At 33.2% G+C, this 16,653-nt stretch overlaps 1 pseudogene; it reads left to right on the plus strand.

Annotated features, from left to right (window-relative positions):
• Nucleotides 1–215: 215 nt before the first annotated feature.
• LOC117577393 (rabankyrin-5-like) lies at nucleotides 216–14,877 on the plus strand (annotated as a pseudogene).
• The last annotated feature ends 1,776 nt before the right edge of the window (nucleotides 14,878–16,653 follow it).

Here is a 16,653-nt window from a genome sequence, read left to right on the forward strand (position 1 = left end):
ACAATTCGCACAGTTAAATTTACGACATTTTGCATTGCTAATGCGGCAAATAATTGTGCAGATGTGTGTACATATGTATGTGTGTGTATGTACATACAATTTGCGTGTTTGTGGAATGCATACAATTTTTGCATTTCAGCACAATTTATTACATACTTTAAAGTAACATGAGACAAAATTCTAGTGGTGATGAAGTTGGGCTCAATTGAGAAACTATGGAAAGACACTTGGCACTGCTAAAAGTGGAATACACAAAATTGCAGCGCAATTATGTGGAATTAGAAAGGAAATACAATGAAATTGTTGCATCAACAGAAGGTGAATCTGCTGAATTCAGTAGTTTTGTGTCGCGGCTGGCATTAACGGCTTCCTCCTGTATGGACGATCGATGTATTCGGGACATAAATATAAAAACCAATGCAAACGGAACACTTATGCCTGCACATAAATTTGTTTTGCATGCCCGATCCGAAAAATGCAAAATGAAGTTTGGCCAGCACCAATTTAATGGATTGGAGTGCGACTTAGAAAGAAGATATTGCAACGGCCCCTTTTGCGTTGGATTTATACAGATGTTGTAGACTTACAACACGAATCGTTTAACACTTGGACTCTAAAGGTGGCTCATCAGTTTTCATTGCCTGCCCTACTCGGATTGTGTGAAAGAGCATTAGTTGCGTCCGTCGGTGTTCGGTCATGTGTCCGCTTTTATTGTGTGGCAGAAGAAGTTGGCGCTACGGCGCTATTGGAATACTGTTCGGGAATTATATCAACCCATTGGGACGATTAACACCGCAGGACTTTGAGTATATGTCAGGACCTCTTCTTTTAAGATGCTTAAAGTAAAACGAAGCATCCCCTACATGCGGCAATTCGTCTTTTGAGAGAAGATGTTGTTTTCCTCTGCCTTGTTGAAAATGATACTGCGGTGGGTAGTAGTATTCAATCTTTACAAAAACCAACCTATTCTGTCATTAGGAATTATTTTTATTGACATTAATGACTGACCGTCTTAATTTTATCTGAATCAAAATTGTTCGTCAAGCAGTCATACCAACAGCTCAACATCGTATACGCCCTATTAATTGAGCTGCTATTCGTGTTAGAAACAACGGAGTTCAGCGTTTCTAGCTAGAGTTGTCCTTTTTCAGGTTACAGATACGCAATTTATTATTTGCTAAATCTATATTGTTTTCAATCTTTTTTGTTATGGAATATAATACTCTAAATCATGATGAATTATAAAAAAATACAAATAGACATATAAATATGCGACAAAAACTAAAAATCAAATTAAAAATAAACAATGCAATGGTTTTTATTGAAAAATACAATTTGATATTTCCCGACGCAAGATTCTGACTAATTGTAAGCTGGTAGCACAAAAAGTGTTTCGCTCGCTCCTTTTTGAATTACTCTTTTTTTTTATTTTGACATAGAACAGATAAGTTGCATTTAAAAACGAGTAAAGAACAAAACAAGTATATAAGACTTAACAACACACGAGTTATTATTAAATTGTAATATGTCTGGGAGGCCTTTTTTCAAAAGGTTTTAAGTCAATTGAAAAAGCTTTATAAAATTACATCAATATAAATTATATCATTAATGCATTTCTTAGGTTAACAACTATTTAAATTCTTAAAACTTACATTGAAATAATCTTTAATCATCGCTAAGAGACATTATTGACTATTTTCGATAATAAAAACAAGTAAGAGAGATACAGTCGAGTGTGCTTGACTGTGAGACCATCCAGTTTTAATATCACCCCAAAACAGCGCAGTATTATTTGTATTCTATAAGAATAATACAAAAAATATACCGAAAGCTATATTTGGTATATCGATATATTACTACATAAAAATTGCCATGGAGTACCATATTTTATATATTGTTAACCAAAGCTGCTTAAACTCAACTGCAGCAGCAGTTTTTTCCCATATATAAATTATTTCTTAAATAACTTTTACCAATTTTTATCAGATCGCAACAATATCAGTAATCAAATACTGTAGTTTTTATTGTATGTACCAATCGCATTTATCGTCAAAACGATTTTTCAAATTGAATCAAGCAAACTTCAATAAAAATAAGTGCTGTATTTCCGAAATGTAGTTTAGATCTGTTACCTTGTTATTCGTTGAAAGATTCATAAGAATAAATTGGACGGTAGTTTATTAACTTAATTAACAAAGCAAGCACAAAGTTATAATACCGTTGTACTTGATTGGGTCATACGATTCAGCTTCCAATAAGAATATAAACTTGAATATTGGGTCTGTATGAATCTAATATTTCTGTAAAGGTCGAGAAGTTGTTCTCGGCCACTTTAAGTATATATATTATATATTGGAGGTCTTCATTAACGCATTCATTTCTGGTATAGTTCTATACAGTAACTCTATGTTCTCAGAAACACTTCACTTATTTTTTACTGTGCAAGTATATTTCATCAACTAGAGTGGACAGTATTTTAGCTTCTTATTGAAAGTGAGAAAAATGTATAAGTTGTAGCACTTTCATAAGTGAATATGTATCCTGTTGTTTAAACATCTTCACCAAACATAAATATAATACATGCATGTGAGTTTCGAAATTAATATTTTAAATATTGAATGTGGTTGTAGTAAAATGATGAAAATAGATCGAATAAGATTATTACTGTTAACTTACGCTTTGCCATAATATATATCACGATTTAAAAGTGCAATAACCAATATTGTTTTTACATTTGAAATATATAAACTTTAGAATTAAGATACACTTAACCCATCAATGCAACTTTAAATATAACTTATGTTATGGTAAGTGAATCGCATGCTATTATTATTGAATTATTGTAAAATTTGTGTATTCAATATTTGTATGCAATTTATGAGTGTGCTATACTTAGCCGTCAATAGCAGAACTATTACCAACATTAAACTCACATTAATTTGAATCAGTGTAAAACGTGTTGATGTTTTTAATGCCTAATGCGTTTGTTATATTTTTGAACAGAGGGTAAATATATGGTTTATTCATGACCATGTGGGTGTCTCCAAATTTGATATGAACATTTTAATTTTCATTATGCAGATTGTTTTAATATTTTTAAAAACAAGGGTATTACAGTTCAATAACAACACTTTTGCTAAGATTGCTTGAATTAAAAGAAAAAAATTATCTTAGGAAAAACGTACTTAAGTTCCACAAACAAAATTTTAACTTAATTCTAATTGTCAATATTAATAACAAAAAATGCAATTCATTTGAAGTCAGCTTATAGAGGCATTATGTTGTGTTGATAAGAGCCATGGTGCTGAGTAATATTATTGGGCTTAACAATTTTTGTTGAAACTGCAGATATTGGACGATTGCATAATTCGCCACGACAATAGCAATGGATATTTGTAGATCCGGCTAAGTTGTTAACTTGATTTCTGTGCAATCCTTCTTTGTACACTTCCTGTACTAAATGTTCTTGCTCCCATTGCTTATTGCGAAAAACCTAAAAAATAACTTAAATAATATTAAGACAATAAAGAAACAATGGACTAATACCTGAGTCGTATTTTTTTTGCTGAGCACAGCCTCTTGTTATAGTTTCTTGTTTCTGTCCATTTTGAAGATGCAATGTGGAAATAGTTTTCAAGCACATTGTGGAATATGGGCATTTAGCCATATAGTGCGATGACTTTTCCAAATTTTGAACACAATGGTGTAATAATGGTTACATTGTCAATAAAAAAATTTTTCCACAGTTACTGAGCATTTGTAGCATTCCAGAGATTTCTAAACAATTGGCTAAAAATAAAAATATTTAATAATTAAAATGGAAATTAAGCTTCAGAGTATATTTTAGTGTATTATCTATAATGATCAAAAAACATTCCATCGTATACACATAGAAATCTGTATATTTTTGGCTTAGGAAAAACTTTAAGAGAGATGTCATACTCCAAATCAAAAAATTAGCGTATAAATTATAAAATAATAAATGGCTTTATAAAAAATAGCTCGGGATTAGAAAAAATATGGATACTACAGTCGCGTATGCTCAAATGTGAGATACCCGCTCCAATTTTCAATAAAATCAAAACATTGAGGAATTGTTAATTATTTATACCAAAAAAAAAAAAAAAACTTAAGTATGTTTTTGGCATGTGATAATGTTCGATTGCCACTCCTTATGACTGCAATTATTATTTTTATGTTTTAAAATCGTGACGGGGTTGAAAATACGCTTTTTGCTTCGAATTTTCTTTTTCCCACCCAACCAACTAATTATACTTGCTTATAATATCTTTTCTTTACTATGGGTTGCGAGCATACAAATTAATTCCCCAAAAAAGATATAAGTAAAAGATATGGTAACATTTATCATATGTCCAGAGGCTTATGAATGTTAATTTGCTTATATATATAAAAAATTATTATATTTTTTTTAGTGTTTTTTTTTTTTGGCCTGTACGTGACTTACGTTCTTGCCCTAAATATTCGCAAAAGAAAAGGTTGTGTTGGAGTACATTCTTAAACACACTCACATTCAGTAATTAGTTTTAAATAAGGGGTTATGTTCCTAAAATTTAAAAATTGGCAATAACAAATTTGTATATTCTTCCAATTTGCTCAGCTATTAATAAATCTTCCTACATAAAAAAATATAATTTCCATATGTTTTTAACATTTTTGAGTATTTTAAAAAGTTTAACATGTTAATTAATTAATTTGATACCATTTTTATTAAGGGTACAAATACATAGAAACTTTGGCTAGTTTTAACAAATGTATGAGATCAAAATTTGAAGTATACAAATGTATTCATTATTATTTGCTAAGGTTTTCAGCGAATTGCTTGACCAAAGAGTTTGTTTTCACTGAATAAAAAATCAAAGATCATAATTAGTTTAGATAAACAGCGCCATTTTTTCACATTTTTTTTTTACATAAGAATCAATTTATCTGAATTTCATTGCCAAATAAGTTTCCGATTAAAAATATTAATTGTTTATCTAATTCCCTTCTACTTTGTAGTGAAATCTACTCTATAACTAACCATAACACATCACTCAATATGTCTATGATTAGCATAGAAAAAACTTAGAAGTACGGTTCTTCGCAAGACAATATAAAGTTTAATTATATTTCGTTAATTCTCGCAATACATATACAAATATCGTTTTTATTTTTGCGCAATTCAGTTCGGCAGCTGTTCGTTTTTAACAGTTCCAGTGTGTGGATCTCAACTCAGCTGTTCCACAGATGAAAAATAGAAAACCTACATATTTTCTCGCACTTATATCGCCCAGGCCAAAATATAAATATATTTAATTATATTGGAATGAAAGCTTATCAAAACTGTGGAGTCGTAGAACTGCAATTAAAGTCTTCAATTAAAAAAAAATGTAACCCAGTTGCAATAAAATGTGCTTGGGATATTGTTACTATGAAAATAGAAAAAGAATTCGAACTCATCTGTTTCTGTTTTACATGTTTCTGTTTTACAATTGCATTGCTATACATTTTTAGTTTTTTACCAATTTACGCAAAGGTTCACACTAAAATGTGGGAAACATGCGAAATATTTAGCAAGGCAAAAATTTAGTGTTTCAAATTAATTTCGTGTCCTGTTATCGCTGTTATTTTATGACAAAGTTCTGTGCAAGCTACGAAATAAAAATATTTGGACTCTGAGCCATCGAAAATTAGTAATTTTAGAATTTAAACTTGGTCTTTAAAACACCTTTTTATTGTGATCCTTCTTATCGCCAAATCCCTTGATTTCTTAGAAAAACGTTTAAAAAAGAAACGTTAAACCATTAATTAATTCTTACAAATAGTTACAGATTTTTAAATTGTTAAATGAATATTTGAGATTAAAGAGGTCTAATTTCAAATGTCGCCGTGTACTGTACCGTGTATTGATCGGTTTGATACAAAATGCAGCTCGAAAAATGGAAATGGTGAAAATTAGTTCCCTTTGAAAATTACGGAAGGGTTGGAATGTTTGTATTGATCTTTAAAAAGATTATATTCATGAATTAAAACATATTTGGATAATTATAGAGATTTTCCTACTTAGCCGCTTGACTTGTTGAGTGAAATGTTAATTGTTATATCATCTTATCATACGCAAAGCTTTTTTACTTTTGTATAGCTTGCTATATGTTAGCAATCTCAATGTGTATGTATGTATATGTTAGCAATCTTAAGTTCCCACACGTAATGTGGTGCTCTCCTCGGTCAGCTGGACGGGATCTGGGTCGCGCGATAAGATCAACTAAATTTATTTGCCTTAAGGCGTAAAAACTAATATATACAAACCATCCATCCCATGCTACAAACCTAAAATTGTGGCAAAAGTAAAAAACAAACACTTTGGATCAGGTTGGTGCAGACGCAATGGGGCCTCATATTTAACATATCTTTTTATGTTTATGTTTAAATTCAGTTGTGTCCATACACTCAGTCATCGGTTTTCCCCTAGAAGTACATATATAGAGATAATACATATACACATTTATTGTATGCACACCACATATACATACATACATATACCATACAGTGAGTATAGTCTATATTATGTTTATTTATGTACATACATACATATGTATACCTTTGTGTGTACACTGTATGAGGGGATTATTTTACATATTTATAAATTTTTTTATACACATACTAAGAATTAACTTTTATTCTGAAGCCTTTTAGTTCCTAGACGCACACATTCAAGTGTACCAATAAATTTGAGCAATTATATATTATGCACATATGTACATACATATGTATGATCAATACGCCGGTTGGTGAAAGTGGCTTTGATGGGCAATACATGTATATATATATATGTATGCAATCGATTTATATGCGTTTGTTAAACGTATGGATTTACGCACATACATGAGCACAAACCATTTTTCTCTGTTCGTAATTATTAACATTCGAAGCAATTACACTATTTAGAATATGTACAACAAACTGAGTTAGAGAGGTATGTATGTTTATGGGAATATCAGCTTCGTACCGACATGCAAAACCTCTGTTATAAAGATAAAGTGAATTTGTGTTCTCAAAAAAAAAAATACGAACTGACACCATTCAATTCACAAAGTTGCTCAAAGAAATCTTATTTTCCGAAGAGCATACAAATTCGACGTCACAATTTTTACTCATGGGTACAGAGCAGCATCCAGCGTGACCATACCGATAACGATAAAAGATACCATCCGACTAAAAATAAATACCAATAAAATACTGTTTTCAATATGATGAAATACAAGGGAAATATTAACGTATGAATGACAGTGCTGCAAACTTTTCAGAACCTTTAATAATTAAAGTTTAATTGTTATTTAGTGGAAGGAAAACAATGAAGTAATGAAAAAACTAACAATGTATAAAAGGTTTCAGAAATGGGTCTTTTTCTTTTTGCGACGCCTGTACGGTCCAACTCCACACAATATATATATTCTTGATCAGCGTCAACAGACGAGACGATATAGCGATATTCGTCTGTCCGTCGGTCTGTCTGTTGGAACTAGGTATCTCAAAAATTATAAGAGATAGAAATATGTATATTTTTTTCGACTGCACTTGTTAATTTTGCATGCACATCAAGTTTTTTTAGATTTTTGCCATGATTGTTTATTAATTTCTTAATTTTAGATTATGGTATTATGGGGTCGCGGGCCTTCTTACATGTTGTTTTAAATTTTTGTGGATTTATCTCTTATAGTCTCCTAGGTGTTTCATTTATTGATCAATTATAAAATAAAATATGTTTACTTAAATAAAATTGGCCATGATCTTGTATAACTATTCTTGACCTGTTCGAAAGCGGCATTTTGGGAAAAGCTCCCTCTTCGAAGATGCTCCCTAATTCTTTGGTAATCGCAAATATATTGAAATAATATTTTTTTTTTTTTACAGTACTCAAAATTGAATAAATCTGTAATTTTAGGTCATGATAAAAATTCTGCTACCTAGGAACAGGTCAAGTGTAAATAAACTTGAAAGTTTGTTTTTTTTTCTAGAAACAAAGAGTTTGATAACATAAATTAAACTGAGCTAAGAGGGAATGAGCAGTAGATACATAAGCTTATAAACATGCGGTACTTAGTTGCTTCGACTGACAATCAGGTATATTTTGCATATAGTACACCAAATATAGCCTTTCATAAGTGTAAGTATTTTTGCGGTATATTGTAAAATTAATACCGCATTGATTTGCTTTTATTGAAAATTGGTCGATCACATTCGACTGTAAGTTTTTATGCACCGTTTCTACAGCACCACTCGATTTTTTCATATTCGAGAGCGTTTTTACATTTGGACACAAACGTAGAAATATCGAACACCAATTTTTGGTATTTTTTATTGAGTGGCATCAAAAACGGAGCTCAAATTGATAATAAAATTGCCTGCAAAGGCAATCCAATTTTCTTCAAAAATCCTTCGCTTCAATTTTTCGATGATCGTGATTTTTCTCGTGGATGGTAGTGCTTGTCGTCAAATTTCGTGTTCGCCATGTTAGCACTAACATGCTCACCAATGGATGGCAACGTTGGCACGAACATCATTTGTGGAATCATTTAGTAGAGAGAAGACGTGTTTGTGAAGCGCAAAATGAGCAAAAAATGTATGCAAGAATTCGTTTTTTGTCCACATACTGTGCTTCCTCTTTTTTCTAAGCAAAATATTTATTGCTATGAGTGCAATTACACTGCCGCTGTCGATATCCGTTTACATGTTGACTGCTTGAAAATTCGCCGACAAATGATGTTCGCGTGCATTTTGGCGCTAGTTGGTGGGCAAATGAAATTCAAGCTGGCGTGCATCTTCGCCAACATGCTCGCCTGTAGATGGCGTGCTTTATTGATAATTAGCCAATTTTTTCCATTTTTTGATGAGTAAGCGGCAAACGGGACTTTTTCAAATGCGAAAAAATTGGATTGAATGGCTGTGGAAACGGGGCATTACTCGTTTATTTTAGGCATTACATTGCTTAAGCTCCTTAATATTATTAATACTGTTTGCTCTTAATATAAAATGCTGTTCTTTATTTACAAAATTATGTAATAAAAGGTTGCATCGAAATTAGTTTCCTTTAAAATGAAAAATAACTACGAAAAAAGTAAAAATAATTTGAAAATTTTTTAAAGTTTAATGAAAGTTTAAGGTGGGCAAACGATGAAAATGTTTGGGTTATCAGAAAAAGTCAAAGTTTGATAATTTTTGGAGTTTGGCAAAATTTTGATATTTAATATGTGGGCTAAAAATAAAAAATTAACGGCACAAAAAAATGATGAATAAATTCATATTTTTCAAATTTTGAGAATCTGCGAGATATTCAGAGTTGAAAAAATATTAGGCTAACGATGCAGAATTAACAAAATTCTATGCTATGGACTATAGCTTGCTATCAATTTTGATTCACTCGTTTCGAAAAAAATGCAAAAATTATGTTTTAAATTTAAAAAATTTTTTTTTGAAAAAACTACAATTTATTAAAACGTAGACAAACGCGGCTTCCTAAAAAGAAAACTGTTCCTGGGCCAAATGGCAAGCGTTGGACCAATTTTTTGTCGAGGGGTGCCCTCCTTCTGCAGGCATACTCCGGTATTCATTTTTCGTTTCCGTTTGGGACCAAAACCGTAATTTTCGATTTTAGGTGTTCCGGTTCTCACAAGTTTTTGGTCATCGTTTTGCTATCGGAACGTTTTCATTTTTGAAACTGAAACAGCTGACTTGTGCTTTGGTCAAGAGTAAACAACGCAAAAAAATGTCTTTAGTATGTCTAATTTCCTGCGTGGATAGAACTCACATAAGGATATTTTTATCGTGCATGTTTGATTTATGCTTCCCCTGAATGGAATATATTTGCCTTTTGTCTTTTTAAAAAGAAAGATTTGAAACTTACTTTAAAAAAATCAGTTGAACGGCAATCAACTGTTTCCCACAAAAAAAAAGGGGATGCCACCTTTTTAATGGATTTCATTCCGGTGATTTCAACAATTTTTTTTCAAAACGAAAACCAAAACCAAAGTGAGTACCGGAGCATGCCTGTTGGTGTAAGCAAAAAGTTAAAGTCTGTGTAATTGATGACTTACCAAGATTCCTTCTTTCCTTACTCGAAGGACCTTACCGGTCCCTCATATCAGTTAATGCATTCACATGGAGTTTCGAATTTTTACATTAAGCTGCTAAGAAGTTCTGAAATTGTCGAACTTTACAGTAGCCCTAGCGTGTCCAATATCATCTTCTCTAAGAATTTTTTAAATTTTAATTTTTTTTTATATTTTTTGAGAGCTATTTGATAATTTGGTAAAAGGAACAACCAAAACTTTTTTATTTAAATTGACCCAATAGTGATTTTTATGCATATTTTTGGATTTAAATAAAAATAAATAATTAGTTAGCAGTTTTTATTAGATATACAACTAAAATAAATTTTTGGTTTTAGCTACCGAAACTGGTCAATAGCTTATCAGAAAATGGCCAGTTGCCATTGCAAATGGCGTTATCTTTAAAAAATATTCAAATAGCTCAGACACTTGTGAAGAACGGATGTGCTAACGTAAACGCTTACGATGCTAATGTAAGTAAGCATTTCAAATCTTTTACATAAATGTTAAATTACATTATATCCACTAGGGATCAACACTTCTAATAGATGCCGTTAAGAAAAGCGATAATTTTGCTGCTGATTTTCTTTTAAGCCAAAATTGCATTGTTGATAATTTATCCAGGTATTTTATATAAGATAATTTAACTAATCGAACTATCTAATATTTTGTTTATTATTCAAGATCTTCGTCTGATACTGCACTTCATATTATATGTAGTTACGGGCGAAGCAATTGCGATCAGAATGACTTTTCTCAAATGTTAGATATTGGACGTAAAATTTTACAATGCAACCCCAACGTTAACATTCAAAATATTCAAGGTCAAACCCCTTTGCACATTGCGATCATTTCTCAAAATTTGGATATGGTGAATTTATTGTTGGATGTGCCTGGTATTGACGTTAACCTACGCACTACGGAGGAAAAGTGTCCTCTTGAATTAAGCTTGACTTATTTGAAAAGAAGGCTCTGGCATAGCTTCAAAGCTTTTACAGATGGGTGCTCAACCAAATCCATTAAAGCCCGAAACAAATGACAGTCTTTTGCAAACGCTTATCTTTCAAGGAAGTACATTTGAAAATGCTGCTGTATTTTTAGCAGACTTTGCTACCGTAGACCATATAAATAATAACGGGATGACTGCTCTGCATCTAGCTGCTAAACATAACATGCCAATTCTAGTAACAAAATTGTTGCATATGGGCGCATCGGCAAACATTCAATCCAGCAAAGCGGATATGAAATCTCCACTGCATGTAGCTGTAGAGGCGAGCGCTCTAGAAGTTATTAAAGTATTTTCAATTTTTCGAAAAGATGGAGCATCACCTTTAGATTACAACTGCAAGGACTCTAATGGCGATTCGCCTCTTAGTCTATGCTTAGCATTAAATCAAAATGGAACTAGCATCACTTCTTATCGCCGGGGGTGCTGATGTCAACGCAAGGAACGACTGTGAATTAACTTTGTTTCATCAATGTATACTAAATGGTAACGACGAGAAAGCAATTTTCTTGCTTGAACAAGGAGCTGATATAAATGCACTCACAGGTATGGTAGATCTTAAGATTTATAATATGAACAAACGTTCTTTTAAATACATATATAATTTTAGTGTGAACAGAAGTCAGGTTTGCAATTATCTATTGACAATCATTTACCTAAAGTGGTAGACATGCTTTGTACAAAAGAGGAGTTGATCTTGGTGTATTTGATAAAAATGGCGATTCTCCATTGTGGACATCCTTGGAATTAGGCTTTGAAGATGTGGCACAGATTCTGATACGTCATGGAATTGACACAGATTGCTGGAGTCAAGGTCCTGAAGGCTGTCAGCAAACACTTCTTCACCGTGCAATTGATGAAAATAAGGAAAGCATTGCAATGTTCTTGGTTCAAAATCAATGCGATTTAGACTCACCCGACAACTTGGGCCCAACGGAGTGGGCAGTGACGAGGCTCGGGACAAAGCTTCGCCATTGCATCTCTGTTGTCAATGGGGCTTATCAAAGGTGGTTCAAGCATTAATTGATCATGGCGCTAATGTGAATTCCTTGGATATCGATAACAAATCACCAGTCCACATAGCTATTGAAAATCAACACGAGGAAATTATAAATATTCTTCTTTGCCACCCTGGAATTGACTTAAAGGTACGCGATAAGCTCGGACTTACACCTTTTGCGACCTCTTTAGCTATTCGGAACCATAAAGCTGCACAGCGAATACTGGAACGTCTTCCAAATGCAGCAGAAATAATGGATCAGCGAGGACGAAATTTTTTACATGTTGCCATACTAAAAGATGATCTGGAAAGCGTTTTGTTCTTATTAGCCATAATGGTTGATGTCAACTCTCGTGTACATGATGCATACCAATCGACTCCATTACATCTGGCAGCTGCATCTAAAAATGAAATGATTATTAGAAACTTAATATTAGCTGGAGCACGAATCAACGAACGTGATGCTGTCCAAAAATGCCTCTTCATATTGCAATTGAGAGAGGCAACATTTCAGCAGTGTCGGCGATGATACAAAATAATGCTGACTTTGATGCAACTGATGCTGATGGTAATAACGCTCTACATCTTGCAGTGCACGGAGGTCAATTAGCGATAGTTCGTGAACTTTTAACGGAATCCCGTGTAAACGCTGAAGCAATTAATGCTAAGGGCCGTAATCCTCTGCACGAATTATGTAGGCTGGGAGAAGATAACACCGGAGCTGCAATTTGTGAACTATTTCTGGAATGTATGCCCAAATTTCCAATTAATGTTCCTGATATGGATGGAAACACTCCCCTACTACTTGCTTACATGAGAGGTCAGTCACCGCTCTGCAAGGTGCTGGTAAAAGTTGGTGCCTGTCTTGGTGCTCAAAATCGCGAAGGAATCAGTATTTTCAATTTTAAACTTGCCACGGATCAATTGCTAAGCAAATTGCTAGATCAATTGCCAAAGGAGTCACCATGGTCAGAATCTGAGTTGTGCCAAGAGTGTGGTTCGAAATTTTCACTTACCATGAGGAAACACCATTGGTGAGTTTATTACAACTCTTCTAGTCATAATCCCAAGTACTTTAGCATTTAGCATGTAGCATAGTACCATTCTGAAATGTTTAAAATGGTACAGTTATGTACGGGGTAAGGATTCTAAGTATTTAATGACTTATCTTTTCTTGATGCGAGTCCAGTACCAATTTTTATATTGTGAGTGAGAGATAGAGAGATATGTTAAAGATATGTATTGAATCGCAGAAATTTTACTTTTTTATGCAAAACTTTAGTGATAATGTTATAGATTTAAAAATTCTTTCTATTACAGTCGACATTGTGGGCGAGTTCTCTGTTCCAAATGTTCAAATAATGATGTACCTATTCTTAAATTTGGCATAAATAAACCGTACGAGTATGCCACATTTGCTTTGATGTTATTCAAGGGGGAGTTGAATCGATTGGCAATTCTTTTGTTAACTTTTTTTGGTAAGTACTGTTCCTAAAAGCTAACTATTTTGTCAAAATACATATAAATACATTCAATATTTACATATTATTATCAATTCGACAATATTGTTATGCTACGTTTTTGTTACAAATTAATATTAAGAAGAAAGAAGAATAAAGAACGGTTATCTCAAGTCTATAGCAGGACAAATTTCTTTAAGAGGTTTTACAGCATTGGGAAAGAACAGACGCGGAATACTGATTAGATTATTGACATTGAGAGATCACCTTTATAAATTATTGTAATTTATATTTTATTTATGTTATAGGTACAGACTGGTTTAGAATGTTTCGCTCCAGCAAGTCTAAGTTAATATAAAAAATATGTGACGGTCAATAGATTTGTTGGGCCTTAGAAGTTTCCCCAAAATAATAAAGATATACAGGCATGCTCCGGTTTGCACTTCGGTTTCGTTTTCGTTTTGAAAACGATACATTGAAAGGTGGCATCCCCATTTTTTGTGGGAAACAGCTGATTGCCGTTTAACTGATTTTTTTAAAGAAAGTATCAAATCTTTCTTTGCAAAAAAGACAAAAAGCAAATATATTTCTTTCAGGGGAAGCATAAATAAACAATGCAGGATAAAAATATCCTTAAGTGAGTTCAATCCACGCACGAAATTGGACATACAAGACATTTTTTTTGCGTTGTTTACTTTTAAACCAAAACACAAGTCAGCTGTTTTTAGCCGTAAAAAATGAAACGTTCCGATAGCAAAACGATGACCAAAAACGTGTGAAAACCGCAGCACCTAAAAACGAAAATCTCGGTTTTGGTCCCAAAACGAAAACGAAAACCGAAAGCGAAAACCAGAGCATGCCTGATAATTGGAATTCAGCAAGAATATATAACATACTTGTATATAACATATGCTTAAGAAAATATACTTATGGGGAAATCTGAAATTGTATACTTAAGCATTACTTATATACTTAAAATATTGCACCAATTTGATAGATAAATTTGTATTTTATTGAAGTGCATTACGTATCGGGCAATCGCACACACTCCATTGTAACTTTGTGACTTATTCTTACAGATGTCTTTTTTTTGTAGAAATCAATACTGGACTCTATGCAATGAAATATAGATACATATGTACGTAAGTAGGTATGTGTGTTATGCATTCAACAATCCTGATGAACAAAATATATACAAATACATACGATGAAATGTTAGTGTACTTTTACATATATTTTTTAACTATGATACTAGTGTAAAATGAATTAAATAAAATAATAAAACCATAAGCATATATTAATTATCACCATTTTAAATTTGTTACAATTTAAATATTTTCAAAATACATATACATATACATGTATCTTTAATATCGGAATGTTTTTCTGGAAGACGACAGTTAGAGAAAAACATTTATAGATAGTCGGCTGTCTATGGTAAAACAAATATTAATGAAATTCCCCATATATATACGAATTTTACACTTATTGCGGAATGTACAGATATTCGAAGTATTACTCAAACAATGCGCCAGAGATAAATTTATGCAGAGAATCGATTCATTTATATTTTTACTTTTTTTGCCTAATTATTTAATTAGTTATTAATTAACTTTATTATATTATTAACTGCAAACACAATTTATTTATTTGTGTTATTTTAATTATATTAAATGTAGCATTTAATACTACATTTGATAGAGAAGCGAGTACTGGCTGCTGGGGCCTTCGACTCTGTAGTGAATATGTTATATGTTAGCTGTAGCAGTAATATAATTATTTATTAGGTGGTGTGCACTGAGAGAGCTGAGCTGAGCTGCAGTTCATTGGTGAATAAGAATTTCATAACTGCCACTCATACCGCAATAAAATCCTGCCAGACGCTTATTCTGCGACGCTAACTGCTGGCCGTTGACATTGGTTCCCTCTCAAGATTAAGTCCGCCCTCGCTTGACTGCACCTCTGCGGTAACCTCTCTATCCACTCTAAAGCTCCAGTTATTTACCTGCAGGTTACGCCAAGATAGACTAGCAGGAATGTTATGAGCATTGTTATACCCGCTACAATACAAGAGTACTATAACTTTGTGCCGGAAGGAAAATTTTTTTTTTTTTTTAAGCTTGTTTTGATTTTATTGGATCTTCTCTTTATGAGTCTAACAATCTTAAAATAATACAATATCTAACAGTTTGATTTGAACTGAATAGAGACTACGTGGTCGTAATAATTAGCGCTGGATTGGAAGGTCGTTGCTGCGAAGACGAGAACTGCTGGAAACTCGCGTGAGGTCTCTCGCGAGATGATTTCGATGTACTGATAGCCTGTTGTAGTACTTTGTGTTACGATTTGTGCTATCTCTTCTCTAACGAGTGGTATGTGAAGGTCCTTGTGAATGTTTTCATTCCGAACGTACCACGGTGCCCCGGTGATGGTTCTGAGAATTTTTGATTGAGTTCGTTGCATAATATCCACACTGCTGTTACTGGCATTCCCCCTCAACTGAGAGCCGTACATTCAGATTGGTTTCAAAACGGTGTTATATAGAAGTACCTTGTAGTCCAAGCTAAGGGGGCGAGCGGGATATTGATAAGCCAGTGGAGGCTGTTGGCTTTGAGCTTTAAATGTGTTCTTTTGGCTTCAATGTGGCTGCGCCAAGTAAGCCGTCTATCGAGGTGTACGCCAAGATATGTTACTACATTTGCTATCGGAACCACTGTGTTGTTTAGAATAAGTGAAGGGCAGTCTTGCCTGTTAAAAGTGAACGTTACGTGTTTGCATTTTTGTTCGTTAACTTTGATTCGCCAGTCGGATAGCCATTTCTTCACTGCCACCAGGTGTATAGCAAGTTGCGCCGTTGCTTGCTTGGGGCAACTCGAGCGGCTTAGGATCGCTATGTCATCTGCAAAAGTGGATGTGGTTCGTTTCCTGTTCGTTGGAATGTCCGCAGTGTAGATAAGGTAAAGTGTTGGTCCAAGCACGTTGCCTTGAGGAACTCCGGCTCTAATGATGTAGTCGTCGGACATTGGGGAATTACATCTTACTGAGAATTTCCTGTTGTAAAGGTATGACTTCAGAAGT

This window comes from Drosophila albomicans, unplaced genomic scaffold, assembly GCF_009650485.2.
Source record: "Drosophila albomicans strain 15112-1751.03 unplaced genomic scaffold, ASM965048v2 utg000181l_pilon, whole genome shotgun sequence".
NCBI classification, from domain to species: Eukaryota; Metazoa; Arthropoda; class Insecta; order Diptera; family Drosophilidae; genus Drosophila; species Drosophila albomicans.